We start from the raw sequence: 12,037 nt of genomic DNA on the forward strand, positions 1-12,037 counted from the left end.
GACGCAGAGGCGAAACGGCAGATGGACAAAAAGCAGCTTTGAGGTGTTTGTTAGGACAGTGATATTTGATATTTGGGTGTTTCCCTGGGGTTAACACACCCTCAGATCCTGATGTATCAATAAATGGGAATGGCTGGGACCTCAGCTCCTAAAGCAACCCCATTACCACATCCAGAGCCATCCTGAGGGAGATGCCTGGATCCTCCTGCACCCAGGCAAAGCCATAGGGAAGGTGCTTTTCTCGAGACTGGTCTCTCCCCACCAACCATCCTGACCATTCCCAGCTGGCTCCCAGCTTTGTTCCAGGGCTGGATGAGCCCCAGGATGTGCTTGGATGGAGCTGTGGGTAGCCAAGGACATCAGCCCTCACCCATCCCATAGAAATCCTCTGGAATCTGCCCCCTTGAGGCACCAAAAATATCCATTTATCTGAGCATCCACCCCAAACCTGACACTTCTAGCAGGATGTTTCCTCAGTCATGCATTGCCTGAGGAGCTGTCCCTGGTTTTTACAGTGGTTTCCCCTGGCAATTCTTCACCTTCTTGTTTTCCCTTTAATCCTCCCTTGTAAAGATGGACCAGGAAGTTGCTGTTATCCCCTTTCTGGTGTATTAATTATTCCCTGTTCCTTCCTCTTCACCTTGAAACAGCCACAGCCTCTCCTTTATGCCCTGAACCTCCAGCTCTGCTACCTCCGACTTAAAGCGTTTTCAAAATCTGAATTAAAAGGATTTATAGACTATTTTAAGACTCATCTCCAGAGGTATGAGAAGGGTATTTAGCTCCAAAGCCATCCAAAGGCAGCGCACACTGAATATAAATTGGCAAAACAGATGCATTTTAAAAATACGTGTAATTAAATAATGCAACATAAAACCTGGCATAAATTATCCCCCTCTGAGAACAAAACCACACAGGAAGATACAATGAAATTTATTTTTTTTTTTTAAACTGATGCTGTGTCCATGCACAGAAAATGTGCAAACACTTGGTCTCCCTTTAAACTCCTCAGCTGAGATCAGTGGATTGCTCGTCTCCGAGAGGAGAAAACAGCTTGAGATACAAATAAAACTGATTATTTATTCATTTTCATACAGGAGCAGCTGTCCCATCTTCCCAGGGAAACGAAAGGAGAAGGATGCTCCTTTTAACATTAAAGGGATGCAGATACTTATTTTTATTCTCTGTGTGTTGCTGTTAGTGGCTGTGCAATTAGAGATGCACATGGAGCTGGTTGTCCAATTAGATTTATTTTACAATTAATTGTAATTATTTGGCTGAAAGAAGGTCCCTGAGATAACACGCTGTCATGTTCCAATACTTCCAACTGCTGCAGCTCATTCCCTTCTCAACTCCCCGAAATTCCTGTGTGTGCTTTTCATGAAAGCTCACAGGGAAAAACTGCAGAGTGCAAAGCTCATGATCCAACTTCCACTGGCAGGTCTGGGATCACGAGCCAGATTTATGAGCTGTCGTGTGCTGTGAAGCCAAGAAAAGTCGTTTCAAGAAGAAAGAGTTTACTCTTTTGAGAGTTTGGATACTGATAACCCAAATTTTTAGTTTGGTCGGGGTTTTTTTGCAGTAGAAGAGGCAATTCCCAAAGGTGTGATCATGGAACCACAGAATCATTAAGGCTGGAGAGATTGAAAGTGATCAAATCCAACCATTAACCCACAATCCACACCCAGCACATCCACAGGTTTTAAAACCACCTCCAAGGATGGGGACTCCAGCACTGCCCTGGGCAGTTCCAATGCCTGACCACCCTTTCCATGGAGAAATCCCTACTGATGTCCAACCTGAACCTCCCCTGGCACAGCTTGAGCCTGTTCCCTCTCCTCCTGTCCCTGTTCCCTGGGAGCACAGCCCGACACCCCTGGCTGTCCCCTCCTGTCAGGGAGTTGTGCAGAGCTAGAAGATCCCCCCCTGAGCCTCCTTTTCTCCAGGCTGAGCCCCTTTCCCAGCTCCCTCAGCTGCTCCTGGTGCTCCAGCCCTTTTCCCAGCTCTGTTCCCTTCCCTGAATACACTCCAGCCCCTCAGGGTCTCTCTTGCCACAAGGGGCCCCAGACTGAACCCAGGACTGGAGGTGCCCCAGCAGTGCCCAACATGTGCCACGTGTGATGTCCTGACAGATGTCACAGGTCTTTATCAATGCTCTCTCAAGTTGCAGCTGCATGAACCTGTTTTACACCTGGCAAATCCTTTCTTGGTATTCAAGGCCTGAAAATTCCAGTGGAATTCTGCCCAGCCTAGAAACAGCCCCAGGTGCCAGAGCTGAAACACCCCAGGGAGATGGTGGACGGCAGCAGGAGTGTCCCCAGGATGGATTCAGCACCAGCAGGGTGTTATTTGTGAACTCTGAACTTCATCTTTTGTCCCTCTTCTTCCTCTCCAAATACCCCTTGGCTGTTTTAGTGGCAATTTCAACAGCAAAAAGGTTGTTCTGATGAAATGGGGACACCGTCCTCACACTGCCTGTACCAAACCCACTTTGTAATATTAGATAAAACACAGAGATGCCATTTGGGACCACTGCTGAGAAAGAGAACACACAAAGAAGCAGAAAGAGGGTAAGCAGCAGCTTCTAACTCCATGCAAAAGGTGGAGTAGTACTGCCTGGAGCTCAGGGATGAGGGATTCAAACCACTTGTGGGCAGCAAAACCTTCCCAGATCGGTAAACACCAGCAGCTCAGGAATGGATGTGTGCAGTCAGTGAACAGGTCCCACCCTCCCCTGGGATTCAGCAGGAGTTTGGCTGAGCCAGCTGCAGATCCCTGGAGCAGAGAGAGGCTGAGGAGAACATCAGGCTGGAGTGACCACAGCTCTGAACTGGCTCCCATCTCTTGGATCTGTTCTGGGAATTGCAGGGAAGCTGCTACTGTGCCAGGCAGGGCAGAGCTGCACAAGGAACTGACTGGAAAATCCTGGCCTTATTTTGGCAAAAAATACTCAGTTTCCCTGCCCTCCTCACTCTCCCAGCTGTGCTCCCAATGGAACACTCAGAGCTGTCAGGCCAGGTACAAACTCCTCATTATCCTTGGAAGAGCCAAATGAGAGCCCAGAACAGCCACACAAGAGCCCAAGAACCACTCACAGACTGCAACTCCCTGACCTGATTTCAATAAACAAGCAAAACTCCAAAACTTCTAAAGTATGAAAGCCCAGACCTCCTTCAGCCCATCACCAGCTAATTCCTGCACTTCTGATTTCCCTGGAAAAGGCACATTGTCAGTCCTCTGATCCATGCCAAGAAATCAGGCAGCAAATGGACTGGGATCTCAGAGGTGGATCTGAGAGGGGCTGCCACATCTCATCTGTGAGACAGGAGATGGAAAAGTCAAGAGAGGGCTCAGGAGAATCCCTGAGGTCTCCTCCCCTTGCCAAGCCTGGAGCCATGCAGCTCCAGGTCATGGCATGGGAGGAAACCCAGCAGCTTCCATCCTGGGGACACAGAAATGCACAGCAGAGAGGCAGAGAAGAGCAAAGTGCTGGAAACCCAAGGGCTGTGATCCCAGGGGATTATTGGAAATACCTCCTTTCTGCTCACTAAGTGAAGCAGAGCTTATCTTTCCACACTTTGCTCTTTGGCTGATAGCCCGGCTGCTTTAATTACCAGAGGCTTTCGTCAGTGCAAATCCTCTGTATTGTTGTGCAATTACTTCTTCAGCAGGTTCCTCCTCGGGATCTGTCAGACAGGATTTCCACCACAGCAGGAAAACAAAACACCTGGCAGAGCAGGTGCCATTATTTGTGAATTCGTTCACATTGGTGCATCTCACTCTTTGGAATACATCACACCCAAGGATGCTCAGAAATGTTTCCAGCATTTAAAAGCTGCTCTGACCCATCCTACAAGAGCTTCAGTGCAAACATTTGTATTTGAGGGCATCCAAATGAACATCACAGCCCAACAAAGGGAGGAGGGAATTGGAGTCAGACTATAACTCACTGAGCAGCTACTAAAAAAACTCAAATATAAACTCTGATACAAGCAGAGCCAAGAAGCCATCAAGTTTGCAGGCAGGTTATTGTTTTGATGGGAAGAGGACAGTGGATTTATTAATGTTTATGTGGCTGGGAGCAGCAACCATAAAGCACTCGGGCACATAAACTCACTTTTGGCTCCCAGGTTGATTCCACACCAGAAGCCTTTCAGGGACTTCTGAGATGAGGAGGCTGAGATCTCACTGGGGAAGTTCTGGGTGAAATGAAGACAGCTTCAAATCCATCATGGAGGGATGAGAGCTCCTTTATGGAATGTTAGAAGAAAAGAACTGTCCCAGTACCCAAATTGGCATTTTATCCCTCGTTGTTCCAGGAGCACAACTCATTGAGAACTGCAGTTTCCATCAGCTCCAAAAGCAGAGGACGGGGTTGGGATGTCCTCCTGAATGTGGCCAAATAAATTGTCTGTCCCCAAACAGACAATTTCCCCTCTAGGTGGCAGAGACAGCCAGTGACAAATCTGGATATGAGGGTTTCTAAGGAATTTCCCTTCATTCATAGACTTCAATTTCTGGATCCTAATTGCTGGAATACTTGGCTAAATCCTACTTTACCTGGTCACACCAGCCCATCATCCTTCTACCCAGACGAGCAGAAAACTCAAGCAATGGGCAATGTCATGTCCTTCAAAGCTTGATTTATCCTAAGGCTTTTCATACTTGGTATGACAAAATCCAGGAGGAATAAACGCTTCCATCAAGAGGCAGTTAATAATTACTGCCAAACACATGGCTGGGATGAATCCAGACTCTCAGAACCACCTCCCACAAGTCCCAGTATGAGTTGGGAATTAAGGACCAGCATGTGTTAGAAATTAGGGAGATCACATAAATGAGTCACAATTCAAAACAATTCCTTTCATAAATTCCCGATAAAATCAAGTTAATTAATACCAGTGTTTTGAAACCAATTTGCGTTGTCACCTGCATTCAGAGTGAGAGGAAGATGAGCCCTGCTGGAAAGAATTATCCTGTTTATAGCTGTTCTGAAGCTTTTCTTATTCCCTCTCACCTCCCTCCTGTCACAGCCCAAGATGGGGCTGTCCCTTGTCACAGAGATAAGCCAGGCTCCTACTCTGGACTCCGGGCAGCTCAGAGATCAAAGCCATCATCAGCCTGGAAATGGAACTTCCCTGCCCCAAACGCTTTCAGTGTCAAGAACAAAACCCATTTCTCTTCCCTCCACGAAGCTCAAACCCCTCAGAGTTCAATTCAAATGAGCATTCAGGAAGCTGAAGACTTCACTGAACTATTTGGATCTGAATTTGTTATTTGAGAAGACAGAAGCTTCACCAGATTTCCCTTCTTTCTGCTGTTAGAAAATCTGGGAATAGGTGAAAACAGCATTTCTGTGAACGTGTAAGGAAACATACAAGTGGATGTTTCAGTGACCAGGTGTGGCTTTCTCAGTGCCTCAGTTTCCCTCCAGTGCCCTTAGTTCTTTGCTGATGGTCCTTTGGCCAATTTCAGGAGAAGGAAAAAATCCTGTTTTCTTAACAGGACTAACACAGATTTTAATTCATTAACTAAAGGCTTTAAATAAACGGAAGTGTCTGAAAACTACTGATTTTTCCCCTGATTTTCTCATAGGCTGTAAAATGACATCTCCCCACTGTCATCAGGAGAAAAAGCTCCGTCCTTTCTGTGTGCTTGCAGTGAAACAACTGATTCCAGGGATTCTGGAGACAGGACAAGGAGAAAACAGACTGCAGCTCTTGGTTCTGAATCCAGCTACTCCATCAACTGTTGTCAATGGCTTTTCACAGGAGATGAACATTTTCCAAAAGCCCAGGAAAAGCCAGGTGCTGCTTTTTGGAGAAGGGAGTGCTCCATATGCCCTGCAGGGCAGGGAAACCCATCAGGCTTTATCACCAACCACAGCTGGATTTTATGAAAATGGGAAAAAAAGGCATCCATGAGTTTGATAAGAGAGCAGCATCTGCTTCCTCACCAGACACAGATGAGGAAAGGGGAAGGGACTGTGGGGAAAAAAGGGGCAGGAGACTGCCCAGGGGGTGGCTGCTGCTGCCAGCCCACCCCAAAACCTGAGAGTAAATCATCACCTTCTCCTTGAGAGCTGCAAGGTCTTTGCTGATCGATCCACAGAGCCTGGGGAGGCATCTGGGAGCTACATCAGACACGCAGCAACAAGCAGTGATTAAAACCTCTCTCCTGCTTCTCATCTCTTTCCCTAACCTCGTATCCAAGATGTACCTTCCTCTTTGTAACCCCCTCATGTCCCTCAGAGCTGCCTCTTTGATGTCCCAATGCCCCACGAGGTCCCTCCTGTTCCAACAAACAGATTTTTCTTTTTTCCCATCTATTTAATATCCAAATTCCTGACCTCAACGAGTCCTGCTCACTCCTTCCCACCTGTGCCAGGGGATCCATCCGTGTCTTGTGGCACAGCATCAAGTTATGGCCACTCTGGGAGACAAGGCTGTCTTCACAAATAAGGCAGCCTGTGCAGAATGCACAATCAAATGGCTTTGCACAGCACAACTGCTCCACCAGGACAGATAAAAGCCTGGGAAGAAAGGAAATGCAGATATCCAGGCTCTGGGACTTTATGGGAAGAAGGGAGTAGCTTGCAGTGAAGTGGATGTCAACACTCAGTTCCATCATAACAAAGTCACAGAGGATGAAAAGTAGGTGGAAACAAAAGGGAAAAAGAGAGAAAACGCATCCACACACTCCATTCCCCCCATGCTTGTTCCAGTGCATGGAATAATTTGGGGGCATTTGGTATTTGAACAGGTCACAATACAAACCCTAAAAGTAGCAGGAATGCAGCCCTAGAAAATCAGTGTGGCTTTTGCTGCTGCCCTGCCCCTGGTGCCAGGTTCTGTTGTGCTGCTTTTGTCCCCCAGCAGTTGTGACAGAGCCTGCTCCAAACAGGGAATGTTTGAGATGCACAGGAGCTTTCGTGGTGATGTTTAATGGCTTCAGCACAAGGGACTGGCCCCTGGGACACCTTCAGGCTTTCACATGTGACAAAACCCACCCAATTACATCCCCAGCAGCAAGCAAGGATGCTTCCCTCTTTTAATTTTCCTTTCCAATGCCCCAAACACGCTTCCTTCTGGTCACTGACCCCATTAGCTGCATCCTGAGCTAAGGGGATTCAGAGAGCTGGGGCTACAGGAAGGTTCTGTCTGTGGAAAATCCATCACAAACCAGCCCATGGCACGGGGGAGAATGAAGGGCTGGGTGTAGCCAGTGGCAGGGAGGAATATGAGTGTGTTGGAGTTAATATTCCGAGTGCAAATTCCAAGGAGTCGGCACCGCTTGTTCCATTATCAGCCCGCGTTCACGCCTCGCTGCACCTTTGCTCGGGCCCTGCAGTGACAAGCATCTGGATTTTAGGATTCGCAGGTAAACTAAGCAGCAAATTTGTTCCTTCCTCTGCTGCTACACAGCAGAAGAAACGCATATGGAGACGGCAAAACTCGCGGGGATTTCAGGACTCGGCCGCCTCCCCGGCAGCGCCGGCCCCGCGGGCAGCAGGTGGTGCTGCAAACCCGAGAGCAGCACCCAGGCACTCCTGTGGAACATCTCCCCGCCTTCTACAACTGCTCTCGTGGAGAAACTGAGCTCACAAACCTGGGATACACTGCTGGTAACGCTGGTGCACCGAATAAAGACTGTTCGACCCAAGGATGGGGCAAATCTCCTGTGGGAAGTGACTCAGTGCTAAGAAACAGGGATTTTCTCAGCTGATTTTGTGTGAATTGTTCCTTCTGGAAGTAAACCTGGAGCTCCCCACTCCCATATGTAATCCAGGACCTCAGAGCAAAGTTGGTTTTTTCCTGGTTTGGAACACAAGAGCTGTGAGTCTAAGTGAGGCAGGGAAAAGCAGGATAAAGCTGGGACTCACCCAAGAGTTTCTGCAGGAAAGCACAAGTCACATCACCAAGGAAGAGTTTGGTAAATGCTGAATTACCAAGCTGAACCAGACCCTGAGCTGGTATTTAGGCAAAGCTCCCAGGAAGGAAAAGGATTGACTGAACTGGTGGTGTTGATCAGCATGTGCAGTGTGATGATCTCACTCTGGATCACACACACCACTGCAGCTTATCTCGAGCTGCTGGTTAGTTTGGAAGGTTTGGTGCTGCTCTCATCAGAAAACCAGGCTTGAGGATTCAGCTGTTTGCTGAAGGACAAGCAGAGAAACTCATTCTGCCACCATGGCCACCAGCCTGACCAGGTTCTGTCCTCCTCCTCCTCCTCTTAGCCAGAAGAATCACCTATAGATCCTGCTGTGCTCCTTAAAATGGAGACACAAAACTCCCTTTGAGTCCTTCTATGGGAAAGGACGTGCAAACCTCAGGCATAGGAGCTTCAGAGCCAGCTCAGCACAGCTCAGCACAGCACATTTACACAGCCCAAAGAGAAGGGAAAGTCAGGACAGCATTCCCTGCCCAGCCAGCTCCTGATTAATAAATGCCATGTCAAGGGACCCGTGTGCAGCCAAACAGGTCTGCAGACCCGGCAGCGCTTCCGGATTTATTATTTTCCACAGATTATTCCTTTTTAAACAAGCAGCTAAATGGAATGAGCCCTCTCAGCCAGCCACCAGCAAAGGACGTTACACCACTGGAAGTGGCTGCAGGGATCAAAGGCAGCGACTTATTCTGGAACAAAGCTGGAGGAAGGGATTAGTCACTGCTGGCAGCCACAGGAGCTGGCACTGAACCCAGCCTAAGTGCTCAGAGACACCTCCAGCGTTCCCAGCCCACCCCAGCCCTGAGCAGGAGGAGAAACCAAACTGCTGCAGGGCTTTTCCAGCCACTGAGGGACCTCAGAAACACAGGAGAGGGAGAGGAGCTGCAAGTTCTGGCTGTCACTTCTTAGAATGTGAGCAGAGGTTGTGAAAATAATGCTTGGGGCTGAATAAGGTTTAGCCCAAAAATCACAGAATCCCAGAATGGTTTGGGTGGGAAGGGACCTTAAAGCTCACCCAATTCCAGCCCCTGCCATGGGCAGGGACACCTTCCACTATCCCAGGCTGCTCCAAACCCCATCCAGCCTGGCATGGAACATTTCCAGGGATGGGGCAATAAATAAGAAGTTCAACAGTGGCTGTGATGTGGCTGCTGGAACTGGAACAGTCACACTCCTTCTGTCCTGGGGAGTTCTCCTAAGGCAGTGATAGAGACACAAACACTTGGGAAAAAGTGAGGTTTTGAGCTTGCACAAACAAGATTTCTCATTCACAGCCTTTGGGTTTTGCTGCAATACTGACTAACGTGAGATGGGAAGAGTTTTTACAGCTTTAAATGTGAGGGTAAAGCCTACATCTGTTCCAGGGGCAGCCCTGAGTGACTACAAACAACTTCACATTGCACTGGATTTCCACCTACTCACTTCAGGCTGGGGACAGAATATTTGATCAGACTCCTGTGCCGCTTACGAATCTTACTGATGTTTTAGTAAATTATGCCATCTATATTTAAGTCAAAGGGTTGGGTTTTTTTTAAATCAAATATATTCTGTAGCCCTGTTTATATCGTTATCCATGAAAGATTCAAAGTTCCAATGTAGCTTTGAGCTTGGCTCTTCATTAATTCCCAGCCCACCAGGGAAAAGAAATCTGCTTGGGAGGACAACCCCCAAATCACAGCCAAGTAGTGCAGTTTGTAAATGACATTTCAAGAAACTCATCAATAAATAAGGTCAACACATGGAGTAAGGAGAAGTCCAACTGTCCTCTAGGGAATTCTGCTAGCACAGAGCCACACTTTGTCTCATTAGCTTGTAATTTACATAAAATAATAAAATGGTTTGGGTTGGAAGGGACCTGAAAGATCATCCCATGCCAACCCCTGCCATGGGCAGGGACATCTCCCACTATCCCAGGTTGCTCCAAGCCCTGTCCACCTGGCCTTAGACACTTCCAGGGATCCAGGGGCAGCCACAGCTTCTCTGGGAATTGCATTCCAGGGCCTCATCACCCTCACAGCCAACAATTTCTTCCCAACATCCCATCTATCCCTGCCCTCTGGCAGTGGGAAGCCATTCCCTGTGTCCTGTCCCTCCAGCCTTTGTCCCAAGCCCCTCTCTGGCTCTCCTGGAGCCCCTTTAGGCTCTGGAAGGGGCTCTGAGCTCTCCCTGGAGTCTTCTCTTCTCCAGGCGAACACTCCCAGCTCTCCCAGCCTGGCTCCAGAGGGAGTCCAGCCCTCGGAGCAGCTCCATGGCCTCTGGACTCACTACAACAGGTCCACATCTTTCACATGCTGGATTCTCTTCAATAACCTTCTGGCTTCAGGTGCTTTGATCCTGGATCATGCTGGCACACGTGTGCTGCTGCTGTGCTGCTCCTCAGGTGCCTGGACCCACTTCAATCACAACCCAAATCCACCCTCATCCCCTTCTCTTCTGCCCTCGAGTTTCCCCACAAAGCTCTGTGCTTTGAGACCTGAACACGGAGCAATTCCTTGCATCCCAAAGTTACTGGGAACATATTTGTTACACAGAGATACAGCAGCACTGCCAGATCTGAGAGAATTGGATATTCCCCATCAAAAGAGCTCTTTTTTTCCTCATAAGGGAATCAGAATCACAGCTCCTCACTTTATTTTTGACATTGGCACACACTGGCTTGTGTCTCCTGCAAATCCCACATCCCCATCTGCCTCTTCCTCTGGCCAGCACATCCCACATTTCAGCCAGCAAGGCTCTAACAGAGCCTCACCTCTGCTCCCAAAGTTCTTGTCTCCCTTTTCCAGAGCAGACCTCGGGATTTCTCACTGTCTGATGAAGCCCAGGGAAGTTTTCCATCATTGCCACACCAAACCATCCTTGTAGATGAATGGTACAAACTCTCACAACAGGATTAAACACCCAGCCTGGAGATGGGCTTAGCAACAGGCATGTCAGGGATGCCTGGAGGCTGCTCAGGGTTACCCCTCCTGTGAGAAATCCCAGATTTGGGCTCCTTTAAAAACTGAGATGTAGAAAAACAGGAAGAAAGTAAAGCTATTATCAGACCAAAACACCCCTTCAGAAAGGACCTGGGAGAAACACTCTGTGATCCAGCCACCCCACAGTGTCACCATCCCAAAGCAGGCACACAACAATTCCCTCCTCTGGAACCACACAGTTCCCAACATTCCCCCCAGCACATCCCCCCACAGCACGTGGCTCGAAGGTGACACAAAGCAACTCGTGTGTGTCAAGTCCCCAAAAAACCAGCAGGGCTCCAACACAACAGATGTGCAGATGAGAGCCAGGTACAAAAAGCCATTATCTTCCATCAACAGAAATGCATTTTTCTTTCACAAATAACACCCATTAGCAGCTCCAAGGAGAACAATCCCCGCTCCGAAGGAGGACGCAGGTTTTTCGGCACACACAATGCAAAGATTTTTTGTAGAATTCGCAGGTTCAAAAGGACTAATGTGAAAGATTATTTCGCAATTATCCAAGCAATTTTCTCTCCTCATTGTTCTCAGACCATAAGGGTTTTTAAATGTGAGCAGAAGGATTTATTCATCACAATAATAATAAAAAGAAATATTAAATCAATGAATCTCTTTGCATGCAGCATAAAGCTCGCATTGCTATTAAGCTCAGTAGCGTCCTGTCACATAAACCACACGCAGTTTGTGTATTTAAGTACCATCTCCCTCTTTTATTTTTCCCTTCCCTAATTTGTAAGGCATTATCCTTCCATTTGTCCTCTAAACACAACCAGATTCAGAGCACTCAGTGTTAGTTCTTGTTAGTGGCTCTGAGCCCCTGCTCTCTTCATGAGGGGAGATTTATATTTAATTTTGATTGTTAACAATGGCCAGTGAAGAAAGCTATGCTGGGGTGACAAGGAGGTCTTAAAATAAACAAAAATTGGGGAGAATTCACTCCTTACAAGTCAATGCCCAAGTGAGTACATTTTCATGGGTCTGAAAATGAATGTTGGCTTTTGAAGGTGTCACTTCTTCAGTTTGGCTGGAGAAAAAAAATAATTAACCCAAATAGATGCAAAAGTCAGCTACAACCTTGAGGACATGGAAGCTCTCACAGTCACGTCAGC

The 12,037-nt window shown here is 47.8% G+C and overlaps 1 protein-coding gene across 7 annotated transcripts in view; it reads right to left on the reverse strand.

The window, feature by feature from the left end:
• The window catches only part of EXTL3 (exostosin like glycosyltransferase 3), a 111,842-nt gene that overhangs the window by 11,702 nt on the left and 88,103 nt on the right, over positions 1-12,037 (reverse strand). The gene's annotated exons all lie outside the window — the stretch shown is intronic.

This window comes from Zosterops lateralis (assembly GCF_965231275.1).
Source record: "Zosterops lateralis genome assembly, chromosome: 3".
Lineage (NCBI taxonomy): Eukaryota > Metazoa > Chordata > Aves > Passeriformes > Zosteropidae > Zosterops > Zosterops lateralis.